The sequence below is a fragment of the Portunus trituberculatus genome, chromosome 37, assembly GCF_017591435.1.
Source record: "Portunus trituberculatus isolate SZX2019 chromosome 37, ASM1759143v1, whole genome shotgun sequence".
Taxonomy (NCBI): Eukaryota; Metazoa; Arthropoda; class Malacostraca; order Decapoda; family Portunidae; genus Portunus; species Portunus trituberculatus.
Genome location: NC_059291.1, coordinates 10,445,663 through 10,451,877, shown reverse-complemented (window position 1 = coordinate 10,451,877; position 6,215 = coordinate 10,445,663). Strand labels below are relative to the sequence as shown.

General features: G+C 41.8%; 1 protein-coding gene across 1 annotated transcript in view; it reads left to right on the top strand.

The window, feature by feature from the left end:
* Positions 1-5,273: 5,273 nt before the first annotated feature.
* LOC123513966 (proteoglycan 4-like) overlaps positions 5,274-6,215 on the top strand; it is a 60,479-nt gene continuing 59,537 nt past the window's right edge. The window contains exon 1 of the mRNA XM_045271470.1: positions 5,274-5,343. The gene's annotated coding sequence lies outside the window, so the exon portion shown is untranslated. The remainder of the gene's footprint in view (positions 5,344-6,215) is intronic.

Here is a 6,215-nt window from a genome sequence, read left to right as displayed (position 1 = left end):
GAGTAGGAAGAGGAGGAGGAGGAGGAGGAGGAGGAGGAGGAGGAGGAGGAAAGGAAGAGAAGTAGGAGGGAGAAGATGAAAAAGGAGTAGGAGGACAGAGAAAAGAGAAGAAGGAGGAGGAGAAGAAAAAAATAGGTTTGAACTAGAATTTGGCACTTATACGAAGGCTTACAAAGAGAGAGAGAGAGAGAGAGAGAGAGAGAGAGAGAGAGAGAGAGAGAGAGAGAGAGAGTGGGCGCAGAACTATAGGGCGTAGACAGAGAGAAAGGGAAGGACGCAGGTAAAGGCTGAGGTGCATTTTAATGATACAAGGCAGCACACCTGTCCAAACTTCACCTGTGGCTGAGATAAGCCCCTCTAGCACTCACTTACACCTTCCCACAGACACTCCACCTTTGTAATCATTCTCACCTTTCTTTCTCTCTCTCTCTCTCTCTCTCTCTCTCTCTCTCTCTCTCTCTCTCTCTCTCTCTCTCTCTCTCTCTAGCGTAAGAAAGGAGTAAAGCGGCTCACTTAAGGCTACCACTATACGTGACTACAGACTTTACGTTCACCAGGAAGGGCATGACGTAACAGTGACATGTCTTAGCTTACCTTCCTGCCTAACGGAGGACTCTTGTAGCAGCAGCAGGCACTTCTTTCAATGTTATGGTTGGTGTGCCTTAGAGAGAAAGAGAGAGAGGGGGGGAAGGGATAAGACAGACAGATAGGCAGATGTACAGAGGTAGACAGAAAGAATATAAGATGAGGAATGGTAAACAATGAGAGAGAGAGAGAGAGAGAGAGAGAGAGAGAGAGAGAGAGAGAGAGAGAGAGAGAGAGAGAGAGAGAGAGAGACATGCCTGGTTTTTCATAGACGTGTCTCCAGCTAGTGTTGTGTCACCAGTGTCTTTATGAAGCAATATGCGATCCCTCTTACCTCCCTCCTTCTCCTCCTCCTCCTCCTCCTCCTCCTCCCTCTCATCTATTCTCTTCCTCTTTTTTACATTTGTCACGCCTGTCTCCGTTATTCTTTGCTTTATTTTCGTTTTCTTTACATTTTTTTTTTTTTTTTGTGTATTTCATATGTATTCTCGTATATGTTTTCGTTTTTCGTGTGTATTTGTGTATCTTATTGTTGTGTGATTCTCTCTCTCTCTCTCTCTCTCTCTCTCTCTCTCTCTCTCTCTCTCTCTCTCTCTCTCTCTCTCTCTCTCTCTCTCTCTCTCTCTCTCTCTCTCTCTCTCATCTTTGTTTTTTTTTCGTAATTTCCTTTCTTTCATTATAGTTTCCTTCCCTACCAAATTTTCTTTCACAATATCTCTTTCCTTTCTTTCATTCCTCCATTCCTTCCTTTATCTAACTTTTCTCTTCTATTGTGCTCTGTCTGCCTTCTTTTACCCTTCTTTGTCCTTTATTACATCTATTCCTCCTTCCTTTATATTTATTCTATTAGCCGTAATTCTTTTTTTTTTTTCTTGTCACCTAAAGTATGTAATTGTTGTCAGTTTTTTTTTTTTTTTTTTTTGTTAATTAATGAAATATTTCCACTTGGATCTGTCTTTGTGTTCCCAATTCTTCTGTTACCCTTCTCTATATCTTCTCGTTCATCCTTATCCACTCTATACATTCCTCTACAGTTACTCATTTACCTTTCTTCATCCCACCTCTTCATTCTCATTCACTCTATGCATTCCTCTCTCGTACCTTTTACAACAGGCGTGGCTCTTTCCGTTCTCCAGTTCCCTGTTCCCTCAAGGTCGCGCTGATCTCATGAGCTTGGAGTGTATAGAGAGAAAGGGACTCGGCCAGAAGGGAGATTCATCGTTTCTCCTCCTCCAATCACAGTCAGCTGTATCTTCTTCACAATGCATGTGTGTAGCTTGGTGGAGCTGTGTGTGTTGGAGTACTAAGTTTCTCTCTAGGGAAAGTTGTGTTGGCGTCTATGGGGACTTAAATAGGGAGGTGTTACTTGGCTGAGTTCTTATTTTTTTTACTCGCAGTGCATGAATGGAAAGAAGCTTGATTGAATAGGTTAATGGTGTACTAACTTTCTCTCCAGGGAAGGCTGTCGTGGTGTCTGTAAGTTAAATAGAGAGGTGTTAGTTGGCTGGGTTCTTAAGCTTGACTCGCAATGCATGAATGGAATGGATCTTGATTGAGTAGTTTAATGGTGTACTAACTTTCTCTCTATGGAAGGCTGTGGTGGTGTCTGTAAGTTAAAATAGAGAGGTGTTAGGTGGCTGGATTCTTTGGTTTGGCTCACAATGCATGAATGAAAAGCTTGATTGAATAGGTTAATGGTGTACTAACTTTCTCTCCATGGAAGGCTGTGGTGGTGTCTGTATGTTAAAACAGAGAAGTGTTAGGTGGCTGGATTCTTCAGTTTGACTTGCAATGAATGAATGGAAAAAGGCTTAATAGTTTAATGGTGTATTGAATTTCTTTTTAAGGTAAGGTTGTGGTGATGTCTTTAGGTTTAAATAAAGAGGTCTTTATTGGCTAGATACCTCAGCTAACTTCGCAATGCATGACTGAAAAAAACTATATATTGATGAGGTGAATTAACGGAGAACTAATACCTTTTAAGAGGAGGGCTGTTGTGGTGTCTTTTTGACCTTTGGTTCTTTAGCTGTTTTGGTCTCTTTTTTATATTCAAAGCAATGTTTTTTTTTGTTTTGTTTTTCACTGCACAAACACTCGAAAAAAAAAAAAAAAAAAAGGAATGAATAGGAATTTTTATTTCAACTATTTCTTTTTTTTTATTCACGGTTATCTTAGTACGGAAGAGATTGTTGTGAGAAGTGAATGTAAGCAATTATGAAAAAGCGGTTTATTAGTTATATTCATTTATCAATGTATTATTTTTTATCCGCTTATTCACTTCCTTTTTCAATTTGCTTATTCACTTATTTACCTATTTACTCATCTATTTTTTACGTAAGAGTGACTATGGACGCAACAAACAGATAAAAAGAAAATCCACAAAGATATTATCGCCTTAAGAACAAAAATTCGATCAAAAAACATCATTAAGAAATTGACAAAGATAAAAATTTCATACTCTACGCATTACACACCAAAAACAGAACAGGTATATGGGTTAATGGAGTTCCTTTCTCTATGGGGGTTTTAGCGGCCTTTCTGAGGGAGTTTAAGAGCCGGGAATGAGCGGGTTTACTGGGGCTGAGAGGTTTGGATACGTAACTTGCCTCACTGGGAAATAGCGTTGTGCGTATGCAACCTCCGCACCTGAGCCCGGGAGACAGGTAGGTAGGGAGTAATTACGGGTTGAGTTAGTAAAGGGAATGGCCGCCGGGGACAGGTAGAGAGGATGGACGGATGAAGGGTACGAAGATAGGGATGGAAGGGAAAGGAAAAAAGGGAAAGGAGGGACGGGTGGATAGACAGGCAGGCAGGTGGATAGGCAGACAATCGGATAGAGAACAAATGAAATGTGAGAGAGAGAGAGAGAGAGAGAGAGAGAGAGAGAGAGAGAGAGAGAGAGAGAGAGAGAGAGAGAGAGAGAGAGAGAGAGAGAGAGAGAGAAGAATGCATCAGAGAAGGAGAACAAGGGAGAAAGGAAATAAACTACTTGAATTATACACCAATCTAATAAATATGAACTAAACAAAAAAATGTGGGAAAGAAAAACAAATGTTGAGGTTAAACAGACCACGAAGAGCGAGAAGGTGCCGCTGATAATCCGAAGGTCAGGCAAAGGGAAGCAACACACACACACACACACACACACACACACACACACACACACAGATAACCCAAATACTAAATGACAATACTGAGACAGAGATAGAGAGATGGACAAGGGAGAGAGAGAGGAGAGGTGGGGGGGAGGGGCAAAAAAAAAAAACATTAGTAAATATGCTTATAAAAAACGGAGAGACAGAAGGACTGGTGGTGAAGTGGAAAGGTCGTGTGCTTGAGAAGAGAAGTGCATGGGTGTCGTAGTGATGTGTGAAGTGGAGCAAAGAGAGAAGGAAATTTACTAACAAGAGAGAAAGAGAGAGAGAGAGAGAGAGAGAGAGAGAGAGAGAGAGAGAGAGAGAGAGAGAGAGAGAGAGAGAGAGAGAGAGAGAGAGAGAGAGAGAGAGAGAGAGAGAGAGAGAGAGAGAGAGAAACGCCAAACTATCTTAAAATGTCCTCAAAAACCCCAAACTGTCTTAAAATGCCCTCAAAACACCACAAACTCTTAAAATGCCCTCAAAACATACCAAACTATCTTAAAATGCCCTCAACTGTCTTAAAAATGTCTCAAAATGCCCTCAAAATACCCCAAACTGTCTTAAAATGCCCTCAAAACATGCCAAAATATCTTAAAATGTCCCACACTGTTTTATGTTTGAGTTTAGATACAGTAGAAGAAAGCAAAAATAAAGGAAAAAATAAGAGAAGAAGTAAATATATATGTATGTTAGTTTGTTCTTTTAATTTAATTTAAGGAGAGTTTATGTTTTAGATAGAAAAGTAGGAGATACATAAAAAAAGAGGCAAGGGAAAGTAGGTAAAGATGTGTGTGTGTGTGTGTGTGTGTGTGTGTGTGTGTGTGTGTGTGTGTGTGTGTGTGTGTGTTTTGGTTTGTTGCTATGTAATGTTTTGATTCTTGTTCTTGTTGTCGTTGTTGTTTTTGATACTACCACTACTGCTGCTGCTATTGTGTGTGTGTGTGTGTGTGTGTGTGTGTGTTTATATTTTTCTTTTTTTCACTCCCTTTTTGCTGTTTTCGTTTTTCTGCCCTTTTCTTTGTTTATTGTTCGTGTTTCTTTGGGATGTTTCTTAAATACTTTCTGATTTTTGCTTTTTTTATGCTTATTTTACTTTTTTTTTTTTTCTCTCTCTCTCTCTTGGCCTTCACCGTGTGTTGTGTTTCTTTTTTCGCTCTTTCTTTCTCTCCGCCTCTTCTTCTGCCTCTGCTTCATCTTTGGATATTGCATGTACTCTCTCTCTCTCTCTCTCTCTCTCTCTCTCTCTCTCTCTCTCTCTCTCTCTCTCTCTCTCTCTCTCTCTCTCTCTCTCTCTCTCTCTCTCTCTCTCTCTCTCTCTCTCTCTCTCTCTCTCTCTCTCTCTCTCTCTCTCTCTCTCTCTCTCTCTCTCTCTCTCTCACACACACACACACACACACACACACACACACACACACACACACACACACATGAAGGCTCTCTCCCATGATCTCAGCTCTTTGAAGGAAGGAGGAGCAGAGGGAGGACGGAGGGAGAGAGAGAGAGAGAGAGAGAGGGAGCTGGAGGGTGAGGGAGGGAGGGAAGTAAGGAGGAGAAAGAATGAGCCAGCCAGTTGGTCTTGTGGTGCCTTAGTGATCACACGTAGCGGCATCTTTGGACGCCGGTGAGTGGTTACCTGAGGAACCCTGGTGTGGAGGAGGGAGGGAGAGAGAGAGAGTGTGTGTGTGTGTCTGTGTTAAGCTCCGCCGACACCTACAGAGTTCCTCATCGTTTGTGTTCTCTTGTGTGTTTGTCATTGCAGTGGTAGATGTATTGTGGATGTTTCAAGTCGCAATGTCCGATTTCTTACTTTTTTTTTTTCTTTTTTTTTTTTTAGTTCTTGTCCAGTTCTCCATCATTTTTTTCCTTGCTTTTTTTGTGAGGTAACAGCAGAGCGAAGTGAATGTTGGATTGCATGTGGGTTGGAGTGAAATTGTGGAAGTACGTACGTGTTTGTGATCGTGTATGTACGTGTGTGTGTGTGTGCGTGTGTGTGTGTGCGTGCGTTCGAGTGTTTGTACGTAGATATGCACGTCCGTATTGAAAGAATTATTGTAGTTTTTCGCATTCCTCTTATTTTTCTCACTAGATTTCTTATTTGATGACTGGGCGCTTCAATTGTTTCAGAGAGAGAGAGAGAGAGAGTGGGGATGTTGGGGAGGGGGAGCAGTTGGTGAGGCTTTAAGAGGAGGGGACGTGTGGGTGTCACTGAAACCGGCGGAGTGTTTCATAAGGAGGATTCGAATGATTAGTGGCTTGCATGGCTCAGTGGTGGGCTTGGGTTACTTCGTGCGGTAAATTAAGTGACAGACGGACCAGTTGGGTTAGTTTAGGTGTGGTCTGGGTGACTTGCCTTGCCTTGATGCCTGACTGACTGACTGGAATGACTGCCTTCTTGTATTCTTGTCTGCCGGCCTATCACTGTGTGTGTGTGTGTGTGTGTGTGTGTGTGTGTGTGTGTGTGTGTGTTTTCCTCTCTCTCTCTCTCTCTCTCTC